This window comes from Spermophilus citellus, assembly GCF_964194105.1.
Source record: "Spermophilus citellus genome assembly, chromosome: 1".
Classification (NCBI taxonomy): domain Eukaryota; kingdom Metazoa; phylum Chordata; class Mammalia; order Rodentia; family Sciuridae; genus Spermophilus; species Spermophilus citellus.
The window spans coordinates 235,863,968-235,883,739 of record NC_138182.1 but is presented as its reverse complement, the minus strand read 5'-3'; the positions used below and the strand labels follow the sequence as shown (position 1 = coordinate 235,883,739).

The 19,772-nt window shown below is 35.9% G+C and overlaps 1 protein-coding gene across 1 annotated transcript in view; it reads left to right on the top strand.

Moving 5' to 3' along the window:
* The window catches only part of SHISAL2B (shisa like 2B), a gene marked incomplete at its 5' end in the record, with an annotated part of 33,620 nt that overhangs the window by 9,466 nt on the left and 4,382 nt on the right, over window positions 1-19,772 (top strand). The gene's annotated exons all lie outside the window — the stretch shown is intronic.

Genomic DNA, 19,772 nt, shown 5'->3' with positions numbered 1-19,772 from the left:
TCCCCTCACCTCCTCTCCCATCACTTCTCTCTACCTAATCTAAGGTAACGCTATTCTTTTTTTTCTCACATTTTCATACATGTATTTTGTATAATGATGAGGGTCTCCTTCCACCATCCATGCAATTCCCCTTCTCCCTCTTTTTCCCTACCACCTCTCTTCCCTATTTAGTGGTAGTCTTCTTTCCATGCTCTTCCTCCCTACCCCATTTTGAGTCACCCCTCTTATATCAGAGAAGACATTCAGTATTTGTTTTTTGGGGATTGGCTAACTTCACTTAGCATAATCTGCTCTAATGCCATCCATTTCCCTGCAAATGCCATGATCTTATTATTTTTTAGTGCTGAATAATATTCCATTGTGTATATATGCCACATTTTTTAATACATTCATCCATTGAAGGGCATCTAGGTTGTCTCCACAGTCTAGCTATTGTGAATTGTGCTGCTATAAACATTGATGAGGCTGTGTCCCTGTAGTATGCTGTTTTTAGGTCCTTTGGGTATAATCCAAGAAGAGGAATAGCTGGGTTAAATGGTGGTTCCATTCCCATCTTTCCAAGGAATCTCTGCCGCAGTCTGGCTGGGCACAAAATCATGAGCCACTCAAGCAGGAACAAACTTTATTTTTGAAACTGCCGCCAATGCCCCGTACACGTCTGGGAAGAAGCCGGTCCACACACGCGGCGCTCTCCCGGAAACCCAGAACAAGTTCCTCCCCCGGAATTCCCTCCTACTGCACTTCCCCAACCAATGGGAACTCTCCAGGAGTCCAGTAGCAAGCCGAGGTGGACAGCAGGAGTCCAATATCCATATGAATGCAGATCTCAACATAATCATATCATCTCAATGGCTAGCTGGCATCACCTTACAACCAAAAGTGCCATGCATCATATTACTTGGCTGTGGCTCTTAGCATCTGCCCCCTTCTGTTTAATTAAGCAACAAGCAATGTGGCTAGGGACCGTGCCTGTTAGGTTTGTCCAATTCAACATATGGTTCTTACCCGTCATCGGAAAACTGACCTCTAGGCGTCAGCCTCCTGTCTTAGGTTGATACCACTGCAATTGGATCATACCCGTCACTGACTACCGGTCCAGCATATAGCCATACCTGTGGATAGGCCTATGCACCAGTGGGGGGGTGAGGTTCTTTGCCTCACCTCTGTTGGCCCCCAAAATTAGACCATCACTAGTAGAAGGGAGGGGGATACAGAAATGCCACGACATCAAGTCAGTTGACGGCTCTTTAGGAAAAATTGCAACACTGGTGACACATCAGCAAAGGTACGCCAGCACTACCACAATTCGCTGTATCAACAAATAGAGCACAATGCATACAAGTGATACATAGTCCAGGCAAGTTTTGTAAGGAGTTCAAAGAGGAGGAATCTATCAATATGTCCATTTCCTCCCAAAATAAATCGGCTCAGTGATTGAGCATTACTTGTTGAGTTATTTATTATTCATTGATGCATCAGTTTATACAGTTTGTTGTGATAATTATCGAAGAAGTTGTAGTTTGGTTTCATCTTTGTCTTCACCGGCACTGGGATGAAAATAAGGATTCTGACAATGATGTTAAAAAAAAATATGTAACATTTCAACAGGTATTAAGAAAACAATTTTTAGAACAATTTACATTATCTTGAACAGAATTATTAAATATAATGAAAAGGAAAGGTGAAAGTAAACAAACAGATCTGTTAACCTGCTTATTTGTACACATATTAAAACAATCTTCAACAGCTGTTTACCCAAGTTAAATTAAACCATTAAAATCACGTGAATAATAAAAAAAAATTCGGATCCATTTATTCATGAGCGCTCCTCATATATGATATATGGACATACGCACATACAGACATACAACACAAAACAGAAGTGTGCACACGTAATATACAACACATAAGACAATAGTAAAGGCCTTGTAGCTTTACCTAGGTGAAATCTCCATTGCAATGTTTAAAAACTCCATAGTCAAAAAATAAAACTGATCAGAAAAACATTAACCTAGGTCTGTATGAGCTCAAAAATAAAATAGAACTTTATGATGTGGGAAAAAGCAATAATAAAATAGATATTGAAAAAAAGCATCCTGGTTAATCACTGTCGCAGATGTAAGAATAGCAAAGCTGGAGTTCTGGATATCAGCTGTTATGGATTTGAGTCAAATCATCTTCCTTTTGGTCTGTAGAAATTGTTTTGGTTAACCTGTCTGGAATCCAAATTGGCTGCTGTTCTCCCTGTGGAAAAACACAAACAGAGCCCCGACTCCAGACAATCACTGGGTCAGGACCTTTCCATTGTCCTGTTAGAATATCTTTCCAAAGTACTTTGGGCTTATGTACATTTTTTGGATACAAATGTCTTTCCACAGCACTAAGCCCTGATGAATCCAAATTTAAAAAGTTTAGAGTAAAAAGGGTTATTTTAAGTTTATCTTTGGGGGATATATACCCCTTTCCAATTCCCTCCTTTTGTTTTAATAAGTACATTTTAATAGTTTGATGAGCTCTTTCAACTATGCCTTGTCCTTGTGGATTGTATGGGATTCCTGTTATATGAGTAATACCAAATGATAAGCAAAATTGTTTAAAAGAGGTAGAAGCATAACCAGGACCATTATCCGTTTTTAACTGTTTTGGAATGCCCACAGTGGCAAAATTTTGTAAGCAATGAGCTATAACATCTTTAGTTTTTTCTCCGGCATGAAGGGAGCCCATCAAAAATCCGGAAGAAGTATCAACTGTAATATGCAAATATTTTATTTTATTTTTTTTCTTTTTTTTATTGGTTGCTCAAAACATTACAAAGCTCTTGACATATCATATTTCATACATAAGCTTCAAGTGAGTTATGAACTCCCATTTTTACCCCAAACACAGATTGCAAAATCATATCAGTTAAAACATCCACATTTTTACATAATGCCATACTAGTAACTATTGTATTCTGCTACCTTTCCTATCGTATACTATCCCCCCTCCCCTCCCCTCCCATCTTCTCTATCTACCCCATCTACTGTAATTCATTTCTCTCCTTGTTTATTTTCCCATTCCCCTCACAGCCTCTTATATGTAATTTTGTATAACAATGAGGGTCTCCCTCCATTTCCATACAATTCCCCTTTTCTCTCCCTTTCCCTCCCCCTTCATGTCTCTGTTTAATGTCAATCTTTTCTTCCTGCTCTTCCTCCCTGCTCTATTCTTAGTTGCTCTCATTATATCAAAGAAGACATTTGGTATTTGTTTTTTAGGGATTGGCTAGCTTCACTAAGCATAATCTGCTCTAGTGCCATCCATTTCCCTGCAAATTCCATGATTTTGTCATTTTTTAGTGCTGCGTAATACTCCATGGTGTATAGATGCCACATTTTTTAATCCATTCATCCATTGAAGGGCATCTGGGTTGTTTCCACAGTCTAGCTATTGTGAATTGTGCTGCTATGAACATCGATGTGGCAGTATCCCTGTAGCATGCTCTTTTAAGGTCTTCAGGGAATAGTCCGAGAAGGGCAATAGCTGGGTCAAATGGTGGTTCCATTCCCAGCTTTCCCAGGAATCTCCATACTGCTTTCCAAATTGGCCGCACCAATTTGCAGTCCCACCAGCAATGTACAAGAGTACCCTTTTCCCCACATCCTCTCCAGCATTTGTTGTTGTTTGACTTCATAATGGCTGCCAATCTTACTGGCGTGAGATGGTATCTTAGGGTGGTTTTGATTTGCATTTCTCTGACTGCTAGAGATGGTGAGCATTTTTTCATGTACTTGTTGATTGATTGTATATCCTCCTCTGAGAAGTGTCTGTTCAGGTCCTTGGCCCATTTGTTGATTGGGTTATTTGTTATCTTATTGTCTAATTTTTTGAGTTCTTTGTATACTCTGGATATTAGGGCTCTATCTGAAGTGTGAGGAGTAAAAATTTGTTCCCAGGATGTAGGCTTCCTATTTACCTCTCTTATTGTTTCTCTTGCTGAGAAAAAAAAAAAACTTTTTAGTTTAAGTAAGTCCCATTTGTTGATTCTTGTTATTAACTCTTGTGCTATGGGTGTCCTATTAAGGAATTTGGAGCCCGACCCCACAATATGTACATCGGAGCCAACTTTTTCTTCTATCAGGCGCAGAGTCTCTGATTGGATATCAAGCTCCTTGATCCATTTTGAGTTAACTTTTGTGCATGGCAAGAGAAAGGGATTCAGTTTCATTTTGTTGCATATGGATTTCCAGTTTTCCCAGCACCATTTGTTGAAGATGCTATCCTTCCTCCATTGCATGCTTTTAGCCCCTTTATCAAATATAAGATAGTTGTAACTTTGTGGATTAGTCCCTGTGTCCTCTATTCTATACCATTGGTCCACCCGCCTGTTTTGGTACCAGTACCATGCTATTTTTGTTACTGTTGCTCTGTAATATAGTTTGAAGTCTGGTATCGCAATACCGCCTGATTCACACTTCCTGCTTAGTATTGCTTTTGCTATTCTGGGTCTTTTATTTTTCCATATGAATTTCATGATTGCTTTATCTATTTCTACAAGAAGTGCCATTGGGATTTTGATTGGCATTGCATTAAACCTATAGGGAACTTTTGGTAATATCGCCATTTTGATGATGTTAGTTCTGCCTATCCATGAACAGGGTATATTTTTCCATCTTCTAAGATCTTCATCTACTTCTCTCTTTAGGGTTCTGTAGTTTTCACTGTATAAATCTTTCACCTCTTTTGTTAGGTTGATTCCCAAGTATTTTATTTTTTTTTGAGGATATTGTGAATGGAGTGTTTTTCCTCATTTCCATTTCAGAAGTTTTGTCGCTGATATACAGAAATGCCTTTGATTTATGTATGTTGGTTTTATATCCTGCCACTTTGCTGAATTCATTTATTAATTCTAGTAGTTTTTTTGTAGACCCTTTTGGGTCTTCTAGGTATAGAATCATGTCATCCGCAAATAGTGATAATTTAAGTTCTTCTTTTCCAATTTTAATGCCTTTAATTTCTTTCGTCTGTCTAATTGCTCTGGCCAGTGTTTCGAGAACTATATTGAATAGCAGTGGTGATAGAGGGCATCCCTGTCTTGTTCCAGATTTTAGATGGGATGCCTTCAATTTTTCTCCATTCAGAATGATGCTAGCCTGAGGTTTAGCATAGATAGCTTTTACAATGTCAAGGTAAGTTCCTGTTATCCCTAGTTTTTCTAATGTTTTGAACATAAAGTGATGCTGTACTTTGTCAAATGCTTTCTCTGCATCAATCGAGATGATCATATGGTTCTTATCTTTAAGTCTATTGATGTGGTGGATAACATTTATTGATTTCCGTATATTGAACCATCCTTGCATCCCAGGGATGAATCCTACTTGATCATGGTGCACAATTTTTTTAATGTGCCTTTGTATCCGATTCGCCAGTAATTTATTGACGATTTTTGCATCTAGTTTCATCAGAGATATTGGTTTGTAGTTTTCTTTCTTTGAGGTGTCTTTGTCTGGTTTCGGAATCAGGGTTATGTTGGCCTCATAGAATGAGTTTGGAAGGGCTCCCTCTTTTTCTATTTCCTGAAATAACTTGAAAAGTATTGGTATTAATTCTTATTTAAAGGTTTTGTAAATCTCTGCTGTATACCCATCCGGTCCTGGGCTTTTACATGCAAATATTTTAATTTTCCAAATTCTGGCAAGTGTGTGACGTCCATCTGCCACATATGGTTAGGTATCAGTCCTATAGGATTGACTCCAAGATTAACTTGTGGTAAAAATGTCACACAATTTTGACATTGTTTTCTTATATGTCTGGCTTGTTCTTTAGTTATTTTAAAACACTTTTGTAAAGTATTAGCATTGACATGGGTATAATCCGAGAAGAGGAATAGCTGGGTTAAATGGTGGTTCCATTCCCAGCTTTCCAAGGAATCTCTATACTGCTTTCCAAATTGGCTGCACCAATTTGCAGTCCCACCAGCAGTGTATGAGTGTACCTTTTTCCCCCTGCATCCTCGCCAGCACTTGTTGTTGTTTGTCTTCATCATGGCTGACACTGAGATGATATCTTAGAGAAGTTTTAATTTGCATTTCTCTGATTGCTAGCAATGATGAGCATTTTTTAATATATTTGTTAATTGATTGTATATCCTCTTCTGAGAAGTGTCTGTTCAGGTCCTTGGCCCATTTGTTGATTAGGTTATTTGTTTTTTGAGTGTTTAGCTTTTTTGAGTTCCTTGTATACTCTAGAGATTAGAGCTCTATCTGATGTGTGAGGGGTAAAAATTTGTTCCCAGGGGTAAAAATTTAATTTTAATCCATTTTGTTACATTTATGATGTAGCATGATTTTAAAAATTTAAAGTATTTTTATACTTCCAGGAAAGTTTCAAGAGAAGTATAGAGCACCAACATATATCTTTTCCTGGGTTTTCTAATTGTTTATATTTTGTCTCATTTATTTTATCATAGTTACTCTATTTTCTGAACTATGTGCCTTTTTAATGATAAATACGTCAGTGTGTATTTACTACAAACGAAGATTTTCTCTTAAATAATCACTGTACATTAATCTAAGTCTGGAAATACAACACTGGTGCAGTAACACTGTCTAATTTGGAGTTTATATTCAGATTTTTTACAGTCCTTAATAGCTATTTTTTTCTTATCTATGATCTAGTACAGAATTACATTTTGAAATTAGTTGTATTTTTCTTGTTTCCTTTAATCCTCAGGCTTTGTTTGCCTCACGATCTTGACTTTAAAATTTTTTTTGTAGTTGTAGATGAACAGAATGCCTTTATTTTATTTGTTTATTTATTTAGTTATTTTTTATGTGGTGCTCAGGATTGGACCAAGTTCCTCATGCATGCCAGGCAAGCACTGTGCCACTGAGCTCCAGCTCCAGCCTGATTTTGACATTTTTTTGAGAAGTAAAAAAAAAAAAAAAAAAAAAAAAAAAAAACTATTTTATGTAATATTGCTCAATTTATGTTTATCTGATGTTTTCTCATGATTAGAGACAGATTATCCATTTTTGACAGGAACATCACAAAAGTCATAGTCTAATGGCATCACAGAGGACACATGATATTGGTTTGTCCCATTATCAGTGATATTAACTTGGATTACTTTGATTAAGTTTGTAATTGTTGGATCAATCCATTGTAAAGTTACTATTATTTTTTCTTTGTGGTTACCAAATAATTTGTAGTAAGGTAATCTGAGAGTACAAAAATATCCTGTTTCTCTTTAAACTTTCACCCAGTCATTGATGATTAAAATGGAGATTTTCTAAATCTATTTTTTTCCTTCTATGTTTATTAGTTGTTATTTCACTACAAAGAAGAGTTTTCCTTCTCTTGCCTATCTTAGTCTAATTGTGCTACTATAACAAAATACTTTAGACTGGGTAATTTATAAAGAACAGAAATTAATTTGTACAGGGCCTGAGGCTGGGAAGTCTTGGATCAAGATGCTACCAGATCCAGTGTCTGGCAAGGGCAGCCGTCTCTTTCCAAGATGATGCCTGTTCCTGTGTGTTCACAGGGCAGGGGAAGGAGTGGGAGGGGAAAAGGAGCTACCTGGTTCCCTAAGCTGTTTTATAAGGGGCACTATTACATCTAGGAGGATGGAACTCTCATGGCAAATACACCTTTTAATACTAGAATTTAGGGGTTAAGTGTCAAAATATGAATTTTGGAGGGACACATGCATTTGAGCCACAGCATTACCTTTATTCATTAATATTGGTGTGGACTCACGAATTTTTCATTCTAAAATACTCAATTTCTATTACTGTTTACTCTGACCCATGCATTATCTAAGATTTGATCAGTGGAACTCTTATTAAATTGGACCTTGTGTCCTTTTGAAATTTGTTCATCATTTTAGGAGCCCAACATTTTTTTTTTTTTACTTTTATCACAAGATACTCCAGGGCATTTTGTACTTTCCCTGTTTCAGTCCTGGAATCTGCCATTTCTCCAAGACGCCTAGTTCATTTTAGCTGGGAATGATATTTAGAAATTAAGGTCTCAGTGTAACGTATTTTATTGAATTATTGACTTTGAACTAGTTTCCCTTTTTTCCCCTATTACACATACAGTGGACATTAATGAATTGTCTTAGCATAAATCCCCAGGAGTAGAATTCCTGGTTGAGGGAGGGCACAAATATATTAAAGGCTTTGGATACAGGTTAACAACTACCCTCCAGAAAATTATCATTTCATACTTATTTGTTTGCATATGTCCTCTGTGATACTGAGGATTATTATTTTAAAAGATATATATTAATTTCATTGAGGAATAGTGTTTTATTTTAAATTTAATTAGTTTTTTTATCTTTTCATTTATTTTGTGGTATATTGTTTACTCATATCTTTCACCCTTTTTTTCTATGAAAGTGTTTACTCTTTTTCATCCACATTATGAGTGTTTTTTATAATTGTTTCCCTTTTAGTTTTGTAGTGACAATTTTTCAGTAGAAGAAGTTTCTCTTATTGTGGTTTCTCATTTTGGTTTGTAATTTGAAAGCTCTCCCCTCACTATAAGAGATAAATATTTTTACCTACATTTATTTTAATATTTATAACTTTTTTACACATTTAAATCTTTAATAGTCCTTTCATTTTGGTATAAAATGTGAGATAGATAGATATCTGCCTTTCTTTTATTTTCCAAATAATGTGCCAGTTGTTCAAATATTTATTGCCTAATCCATCTTTCTTGTGACAATTTAGATTGTCATTTGTGATAAACTAAGTTTTTATGTATACTATGGTTTGTTTTTAGGCTTTTTGTTCTGTTAAATTGATTGGTCTGCTTATTCTTAAGCTAGTAATATACTTTAAAATTATTGTTGTAACATAGTTTAATATGTGGTTAAGCAAGACTACCATCTCCTCTCTTCTATTATGCTTTTCCTTTTTTAAAAAGGTTCTTGGCTATTCTTACAATGTGCAAGTTTCCAAATAAACTTTTTAATCAGATTGCCAAATTTTAAAAAGTGATATTTTAATGAGTTTATCCTCAATTTATAGATAAACTTGGTAATCTACTTTTCTAAATAGACTTAACAGTCTCCCCCGCCCCACAAAAAAAAAAAGAAAAGAAAAAGAAAAGAAAAGGAAGAAAAAAAGAAAAACAAACTTCCACTCAAAACACTTATTAATTAGACTGTCAAAAATATTTAGTAATATCACTTTTTGTTTCAGCAAGACTTTTAAAGAACCATTGCATTTTTCATAGGAAATGGGAAAATTTGTACTCATTGGCATAAAAAGCCACCCATATCCCCCTAAAAGGAACTTTTAACTTAAAATAACAAGCCTGGAACTCCTATGACTGATTTTGTTCCTAGAAAGTAGCAGCAGAGCTTCTGCTACCTTTAGCATTTTGAGAGCTGAATGCCTTCTCAGGGTATACAGTCAGGTGGTTCTAGCTCATGTTGGAACCATCAAGCAAAATATAAAAATGCTGTGAAATATTCATTTTAAAGAATTTAAAATATCTGTTAAATTTTCTTGTAAGCCATGTTAATATCAAGGGTTGGAAAAATTTAACAAAGCAGAAAATGAAAAAACAAATGACCAACTCTGGGGAAAAAGTAGAATAGGGGGAAAAATTCTGCATAGATCTGTCTCTACTCATTGATGAGTGGGTGGAGCAAATATGCAAGTCTAAGAGTCTAATTTTCCTGATGATTTTTAAGCTGTCTTTATGTGAAATATCATACACATCAAGGGAAAGACAGGGCTCTGAACAATGGAGACATGAGTAGACTTATAGACCACATGGCAAGTTTTATGCACTTCACTTTAACTCCAATTCAATCCCATAAATTCTCATGCACAATTTAAACAGATAAATTTCAAGCAAGAAAATAGAAGGTACCATCAAAAGCCTACCAACCAAGAAAAGCCAGGACCAGATGGATTCACAGCTGAGTTCTACAAGACCTGCAGGAAGAATTAATACCAATTCTCCTCAAATTATTCCATGAAATAGAAAAGGAAGGAACCCTTTCAAACTCATTTGATGAAGCTAGTATCATCCTGATACCAAAACCAGGCAGAGACACATCAAGGAAAGAAAATTTCAGACCACTATCCCTGATGAACATTGATGCAAAAATTCCCAATAAAATTCTGGCAAATCACATACAAAAACATATTAGAAAAATAGTGCACCATGATCAAATGGGGTTCATTCCAGAGATGCAAATTTGGTTCAGCATACAGAAATCAATAAATATAATTGATCACATCAATAGACTTAAAGATAAGGATCATATGATTATATCAATTGATGCAGAGAAACATTTGACAAAATACATCACCAATTCATGTTAAAAAAAAACTAGAAAAACTAGGAATAGTAGGAACATACCATAACATTGTAAAAGCTATCTATGCTAAACACAAGGCCAGCATCATTCTAAATAGAGAAAAATTGGAAGCATTCCCTCTAAAAACTGGAACAAGACAGGGATGCCCTCTTTCATCATTTCCATTCAACATAGTCCTTGAAACACTAGCCAAAGCAATTAGACAGACAAAAGAAATTAAAGGATACAAATAGAAAAAGAACTCAAACTACCATTATTTGCTGATAACATGATTCTATCCTTAGAAGATCCAAAAACTCTACCAGAAAACTTCTAGAATTAATTAATAAATTCAGCAAAGTAGCAGGATATATAATCAATACCCATAAATCAAATGAATTTCTATACATCAGTGATGAATCCTCTGAAACAAAAATTAGAAATACTACCCCATTCACAATAGCCTCAATAAAATAAAATACTTGGGAATTAACTTAACAAAAAAGGTGAAAGACCTCTAGAATGAAAACTACAGAATACTAAAGAAAGAAATTGAATAAAACCTTAGAAGATGGAAAGATCTCCTATGCTCTTGGATCAGCAAAATTAATATTGTCAAAATGGCCACACTACTCAAAGTGCTATACAGATTAAATGCGATTCCAATTGAAATCCCAATGTAATTCCTTATAGAAATAGAAAAAGCAATCATGAAATTCATTTTGAAAAATAAGAGACCCAGAATAGCCAAAGCAATCCTTAGCAAGAAGAGTGAAGCAGGAGGCATCACAATACCAGACCTTAACCTATACTACAAAGCTATAGTAACAAAAACAGCATGGTATTGGCACCAAAATACACCTGTTGACCAATGGTACAGTATAGGAGACACAGAGACAAACCCACATAAATATTATTATCTCATACTAGAAAAAGATGCCAAAAACATACTTTGGAGAAGAGATAGCCTCTTCAACAAATGGTGCTTGGAGAACTGAAGATCCATATGCAACAAAATGAAAATAAACTCCAATCTCTCACCCTGCACAAAACTCAACTCAAATTGGATCAAGTACCTAGGAATTAGACCAGAGACCCTGCACCTAACAGAGGAAAAAGTAGGCCAAATCTTCATTATGTTGGATTAGGTCCCAAATTCCTTAACAGGACTCCTAAATTGCAAGAAATAAAATCAAGAATTAATAAAAGGGATGGAATCAAACTAAAAAGCTTCTCTCAGCAAAAGAAACAATGAGTTGAAGAGAGAGCCTACCTTTTGGGAGCAAATTTTTGCCACATGCACATCAGATAGAGCACTAATCTCCAGGATATATGAACAACTCAAAAAATTTAAGACAAAAAAAAAAAAAAAACCCAAACAACCCAACCAATAAGTGGGCTAAGGAACTGAACAGGCACTTCTCAGAAGAAGATACACATTAAATCAACAAATATATAAGAAAATGTTCAACATCTCTACCAATTGGAGAAACGCTCAAAGATTTCATCTCACTCCAGTCAGAATGGCAGCTATGAAGGATACAAACAACAATAAGTGTTGGTGAGGATGTTGGGAAAAGGCCACACTCATACATTGCTGGTGGGACTGCAAAATGGTGCAGCCAATCTGGAAAGCAGTATGGAGATTCCTTGGAAAACTGGGAATGGAACCACCATTTGACCCAGTTATCCAATCCTTGGTTTATAACCAAAGGACTTAAAATCAGCATACTACAGGGACACAGCCACATCAATGTTTATAGATGCACAATTCACAATAGCTAAATTGTGGAACCAACCTAGATACCCTTCAATAGATGAATGGATAAAGAAAATGTGGTATATATACACAATGGAATATTACTCAGCATTAAAAGAGAATAAAATCATGGCATTTGCAGGTAAATGAATAGAGTTGGAGAATATAATGCTAAGTAAGCCAATCCCAAAAAACAAAATGCCGAATGTCTTCTCTGATATAAGAAGGCTGATTTATAATGGGGATGGGGAGGAGCATGGGAGGAATAGAGGAACTTTAGATAGGGAAAAGGGGTGGGAGGGGAAGGAACAGGCATGAGGGTGGGAAAGATGGTGGAATGAGACAGACATCATTAACCTAAGTACATGTATGATTATGTGAATGGTGTGACGCTACTTTGTGTACAATCAGAGACATGAAAAATTGTGCTCTATTTGTGTAATATGAATTGAATTTCATTCTGCTGTCATATATAACAAATTAGAATTAAAAAAAACAACTACTCTAAGATTTCATCTCACACCAGTCAGAATGGCAGTTATCAAGAATACAGAGAAAAATAAGTTTTAGCAAGGATGTGGGGGAAAAGGCATTGCTGGTGGGACTGCAAATTAGAGCAACCAATCTGGAAAGCAGTATGGATATTCCTTAGAAAACTTGGAATGGAACCACTATTTGATCCAGCTATCCCATTCCTTAGTCTATACCCAAAGGACTTAAAATCAGCTTACTATACTAATGTAGCTACATCAATGTTCATAGCAGCACAATTCACAATAGCTAACTTAGATGCCCTTCAATAGATGAATGGATAAAGAAACTGTGGTATATATACACAATGGAATGTTACTCACATTAAAAGAGAATAAAATCACGGCATTTGCAGGTAAATGGATGAAGTTGGAGTGGGACTGCAAAATGAATCAATATGCATTTTGTTGTCATATATACCTAATTAAAATAAATAAATTAATTAAATAAATTTTAAAAATCAGGCTGGGCATGTGGCTCAAGCGGTAGTGTGCTTGCCTGGCATGCGCAGGGCACTGGATTCGCTCCTCAGCACCACATAAAAATAAAATAAAGATGTTGTGTCCACCGAAAACTAAAAAATAAATATTAAAAAAATTCTCTCTCTCTCTCTCTCAAAAAAAAAAAAAATCAAAGGAAACTGTTTTATTACAAAAGCCAAAACCGAAATCCTTTTAGGGAGCAGTTTTGAGATTGCCTGTTTGTAGAAGTGAACCAGCTAGATTAGTAGCTGCTATAAGATTTCAGTGTGGTACCCAGAAGTTAGGAGGCTCTGCCAGACAAAGCAGAAAAGCTTAATATAGTTTTGCCTGAGAGTGAAGAGATTAACACCTACAGAGGTCCCAAGATTTTAAAAATATTTTGAGATAGCAGTCAAGAGCAGAGTTCACAAGGAGAATGGTAGGATAAACAGATCCCTGAGGAGTTGCTCTGAAAATAAATGCAAAGTTTTAACTTTTTTTTTTTAAAGAGAGAGTGAGAGAGGAGAGAGAGAGAGAGAATTTTTAATATTTATTTTTTAGTTCTCGGCGGACACAACATCTTTGTTGGTATGTGGTGAGGATCGTACCCGGGCCGCACGCATGCCAGACGAGCGCGCTACCGCTTGAGCCACATCCCCAGCCCAAGTTTTAACTTTTAACATAAAAAGTATGTTGGTCTAGCTGTGATGAAGACAGGTAGAAAGATTGTGGCTGACAAACTGGATTTAAATTTTGACAGAGGCCAAAGCTTTAATTAATTAATTAATGTTTAAAATTTGTTCTTTTTAGTTATACATGTCAGTAGAGTGTATTTTGACATATTATATATACATGGAATATAACTTATTCTAATTAGGATGCCAGTCTTGTGGTTGTACATGATGTGGAGCTTCGTTGGTTGTGTATTCATATATGAACATAGGAAAGTTATGTCCAGTTCATTCTACTGTCTTCTATTCTCATTCCCCCTCCTTTCCCTTCATTGCCCTTTGTCTAATTCAACTTCTATTCTTCCCTCCCGTACCCTTACTGTGCATCAATATCCACATATCAGAGAGAACATTCAGCCTTTGGGTTTTGGGGATTGGCTTATTTCACTTAGCATGATAATTACCAGTTCCATTCATTTACTGGCTAATGCCATAATTTCATTCTTCTTCATGCTGAGTAATATTCTGTTATGTATATATACCACCTTTTCTTTATCCATTCATCTGTTGAAGGGCACCTAGGTTGGTTCCATAGCTTATTAGCTATTGTGAATTGAACTGCTGTAGTCACATCACTGTAGTATGCTGATTTTAAGTCCTTTGTGTATATATTGAGGAGCGGGATAACTGGGTCAAATGGTGGTTCCATTCCAAGTTTTCTGAGGAATCTCCATAATGCCAAGTCTTTAATTTAAATGCCAGTCTAGGAAGCATTGGATTAAAGAAGGTTGAGATTTACATATGATAACCAGACCCTGCCCCTCAAAAAGCAAAGCAAAACAAAACAAAACAAAAAAAAGAATTGCAATAGAAATCAAGGTACATAAAGAGGAAGGTGACAATCTAAGGAAGAACTGAGATGCTGGGTTTTAGCGATTTGCACTCAACTAAAGAAATGGAGGAATTAAATCAGAGGAACTCTTTATGTGTAACAAATCCCTTAGGAGTTCAGCGATTTTATAGATTTCTTATTTAAAATCAAATCCATTTTGTAACTTTGTAACAGAAAAGAGGCAGCTTCTTTTATCCCTACTTTGTTGGTTAAGAAATTCATTTCTAGTTTATAAAAGGAAAACTCTGAAAAACAGAGGTCACTGAGATGCTTCCTTTTTTTTTCTTTTAAAATTATCCCAAAGAGATGTTGGCTGAAGTCTGTTATCACCTCAGCTCCATTCATTGAAGTTGTTTTTCTGTATATTGAATTATTCTAAATTATTGGGGGTGGGATATTCATTGAAAGCATTTTAGTATTTTTATGAACTACAGGAAAAGAGTGAACACTAAAAATGTTTGAATGTTTATTTAAGAAGTATTTTCTTGTTCGCATAGCAAATTGGTTTTGCTGGAAGAACTGCTTTGGCCTAAGAAGCCAAACAAGAAATTATCTTTGTACCTGATACTGGAAGGATCCAGTAGCCACGTAAATAAGGAAGTGGGATTGGGGAATGAGAGTCTTTATAAGAACTAGATGAAGGAAAATTGATAATACTGGAATGTATTTTGAAAACCTTTAAACCTCACAGGGCAGTAGATGGTTCAAGAAATTCCTTCAGTTGTTAGAGAAATACATAGTGGAGACGAGAGCTGTTAGAATGGAGACAACTTTAAGAGAAACCCCAAATAACAAGGTTAGGAAGTTATGCTCAGGTTTTTTCCCATTAAATAATAGTGATGACAAAAACCTGGATTTGACGAAGTAGGAAAAAACACTTGGAAGTCTGATGAAAATATTATGAATTTAAGTATATATATAAAAAGCTTAGGAAAAATGAAGGAATTGATTTAAGAAACACTACATTTTTTCAGGCTTTCAGGAATCTCAAAAGATTAAAAATTTAGATGTTGAAACAAATGCTAGAATAAGATACAAAGGCTACATAGATAGTATGACACTAATTTAGATGTTGTATTCTTTATCTTTACCTGCTAAGATACTGAAGAGTAAAAACAATGCTAAGCAAGTAAAAAATATCCCATAAATATCTTAATTCATGTCTTTTTCTTTTTAAAATAATAGTGAAAAAGTGGATATTTAGAATTAGCCAGCTGGACTCTGTTTAGATCATCCCAGTTTTGTTGGAAAGATTCAAAGCATCAGGAGGCAGTGGGACATAGGCCTTCTTGTCTCCACCAGGCCTGACCAGGGTGTTGGTCTTGGCCACATCAGTCACAGAGCTTCTTGACAACCTATTTGAGCTGTTGCTAGTTGTCTTCACCTTCTTCATCAGCAACTCAGGGGCTGGGGAACTTGATGGCACAGTGGTTGAGCTTCTTTCTGCCAAGATAAGGGTATTTGGATAGCCTCCACATCTGCAGTTGTTTTGGCCACTAGAAGGTGAGTGATGTATCTTTGTGTGGTGTGTGTGTGTGGTGTGTGTGTGTGTGTGTGTGTGTGTGTGTGTGTGTGTGTGTGAGAGAGAGAGAGAGAGAGAGAGAGAGAGAGAGAGAGAGACTGACTAAGGATATCTTCTGCCTTTTTGGCCTTCAAGACCTTTGCTTTGGCTTTGGGAAAGGGCAGTAGCTTCCAGCTTCTCTTTTGGCACCATCCTGGTGAAAAGGTTCACTTTGGTTTTCAAATATTATGATAAATAATTTCAAGGACCACTATGTAGAATATATTCCATTCTTAAGAGTTTAGTGACTAAATTTGAATCTAATGTATGTTTCAGTCTACTTTGTTAAAAAAAAAAGCCAAGAATTTTCCAGTTCCTAAGTTTCATGCCAGCTTTCCCTACTTAAAAAGCTTGTTATTGGGCAAAGGGCTATTTCTCAGGATAAAGAATATTGTACCTATAACAAATTAGCTTTAAAAAAATCTAAAATTATTGGTTAGACATTATGATGGGTGTTTGGAAGTAGAACATTAAATAACATTTTACCACCAAAAAAGTTCAGAAATAATGTAATAAAACCATATAGCATACTATTCTAGACTCTGGATATTAAATTTACAATATTTTAAATACCCATCCCAGAGATCTATACTCATGTTTCAGATCTATGGACTCAATCTGAGAGCTGCAGTGAGACATCATCCTTCAAAATTTGTAAATAATATTGCCCTTTGAGTGATGAACCATAGAATTGCCCCAGAGTGGGGGGATCCTGATTGACCCTAGAAAGTTGTTTACTTATAGGAAAGTATTTTTTACTTACAAAAAGCAGTTTACTTACAGAAAGCAGGTGTTTTGAAATGAGCAGAGCCAGGAAGTATTAACATACCTAAAGTGAGGCTTAGACTTACCCAAAGAAAAGCAATTGAAAAAAGGCTAGTTGAGCCCTGCATGTTGGTATATGCCTGCAATCCCAGCAGCTCTGGAGGCTGATACAGGAGTATGACAAGTTCCAGGCCAACCTCAGTGACTTAATGAGGCCCTAAGCAACTTAGTGAGACCCTGTCTCAAAATAAAAAATAGAAAGGTCTCAGTGGTTAAGCGCTCCAGTGCAATCCCCAGTAAGGGGCAAGAGCTTGGGGGAGAATATAGTAGTGACTTACCTAATAGAATAGGGAGTGTTGTCCATTGGACTTCCTCTTAGGCAGGTCTGGACAGATTTTCTAAAGTCTGGTTGCTGGAGAATAAGGGACACTAGAATGCTGAAGGTGGTGGGGAGAGTTAGGTAGATAGATTGCGCCTACATGCCAGGCAAGTGCAAGGAAATACTTGTGTATACTGAAATGCCAAGTATAAGAATGGCAGTGGGGAGGCTGAGCCAGGAGAAGTAAGCAGGGCCAGATCTATAGCCAAACCAAGTTTAGATATGACCCTGAAGAGTTTTAAGCTGTCAGCTCTTGGTGCTTTGTGAGTCTAAATGTCGACTGGTATGATATTGTTGATAATGATGCATACTTTCTCAGTTGACACTGTGCTTTGATCATTTTCTTGGAAGCCACCTTTTAAAATTAAATGGCTGTATAAGACCTCATGCATGGTCCTTTAGCTAAAAATCCCCCTATTGGAAATTTAAGGTGCTGTTTTTAAAAAATTGAAAATAATTAGTGAACATCTTTGTGCATATGTAGAACTTTTTAATCTAATTTTCAATGTTTTTCTTGGGAATTTCATATGAAACTGGATCACAGGATAGGAGCATTTCAGATTTAAGATGTATAGATTTACACTCTCATCATGCTATACCTTTCATCAAGAATTACTTTTTAAAAATCTGTGCCCAATTGAAAGATGAAAACTCATCTTACCTTTTAAATTTACTATTTTAATTAGCAAGATTGCAGGTTTTTCATGTTTAGGAGCCATCATATATTATCTATTTCTTTATCCACTAAGAGGTTTTACTGTTTTATGTATTCACATGTAAGAGTTAGTATATCAGACTTGCATCATTTGTTCTAAACAATGTTTCTTAGTTGGTTTTCCATTTTGTCTTTTGCCACCCACAATTTTAAAGTTTTTATTATTGTGAACTTTCAATCTTTTAATTTCACTTAAACTAAATTTGTTGAACACCAGCTACATGCATTTTTCTAGACATGAATGTTGAGATATAGGAATGAACAAAATAGCTAAACATGCCTTGGCATGTTACATTTTAAGTAATGAGAGACAGTATATAATAAAACAATAAATCAGTAAGCTATATTAGAAAATAAGTGTTTTGGGAAATGAAGGGCAGAGAAGATTGGAGATGGAGGGAATATAGGCTGCAATTTTCAAATGTTTAGGTTCTAACTTCTGGGTCAGGACTTGAAGACAAAGGAGTTATTGTGCAAATTGGCTTGGGGAAAAGCTACTTGATACAGTGAAGTCAATACAAAGGTTCTATGGCTGGAACATGCCTGAAATTTTTGATCAAAATGGTTAGTAAACTAGGTAGTGAGTAGAAAAAGACAAAGTTGGGGAGTTGGTAGTATGAGATCATGGGGACTTTGTGAATACGCAGGAGAAATGGAGAGTTCTGAGAAGACATAACTTATTTATTTTTTAAAAAATTTGTATACCTTTATTTATTTTTATGTGGTGCTGAGGATTGAACCCAGTGCCTTGCACCAGCTAGGTGAGTGCTCTACCACTGAGCCACAACCCCAGCCCCTGCCTTATCTCTTAAAGGATTACCCAGAGCATTGTGCTGAAAAGAGAATAAGGGTGGTAGTAAAGGTAGTGAGAAGCAGTAACAGATGTATCTCAAAAGTATAATCAATAAAGCTGAGTGTGGTGGCACATGCCTGTAGTCCAGTGGCTCGGGAGGCTGAGACATGAGAATCTCGAGTTCAAAGCCAGCCTCAGCATCGGCAAGGTGCTAAACAACTCAGTGAGACCTTGTCTCTAAATAAAATACAAAATGAGGCTGTGGCTTAGTGGTCAAGTGCCCCTGAGTTAAATCCCTAGTGATTGTGTATTACACACACACACACATCTGGTTGGATATAGGGTTTGCTTATATTTTAGTGCCTAGGATACTTAACAAACATGTCCTAAGTGAACTGAATTGTGTAGCACTGCACCTCTAGTGCAGGTCATCAAAGGAACATAGTTTGACATAGGTAACAGGTGGTCAAAGAAAGGGCATCCTGGAAGCCAAGTGAACTGTGTCAAATGGTGCCAATAGGTCAAATGAGGATAAACTAAACTGATAATGTAGCAACAGGGAAGTCATTAGTGATGTCTGTGATTTTTTTCCACTGCATCTTACACATTTATGTATTATTTAATTATCTAAAATTTTATGTATTGGTAAAACATACATTCATTATTTCCACATTCAACTTTTTATAACACTGTTCATTGAATAATGATCCATTTCTTTGTTATGTTCATCACACTTCTGATTAGCAAAGATCCATATTCCTCTATCTTGCTCATTTTTGACTCATTCACATCAAAGCTGATTATGATCCAAAGACGTAATACTGTTGCAAATTATAATTATTGATTTTAAAGTAATTATTCAGGTTATGCATAGGACAGGGACAGATACTTTGATGGAGCAACCCAGAAATTTTTCCCTCCTTATCAAATGTGTAGTTT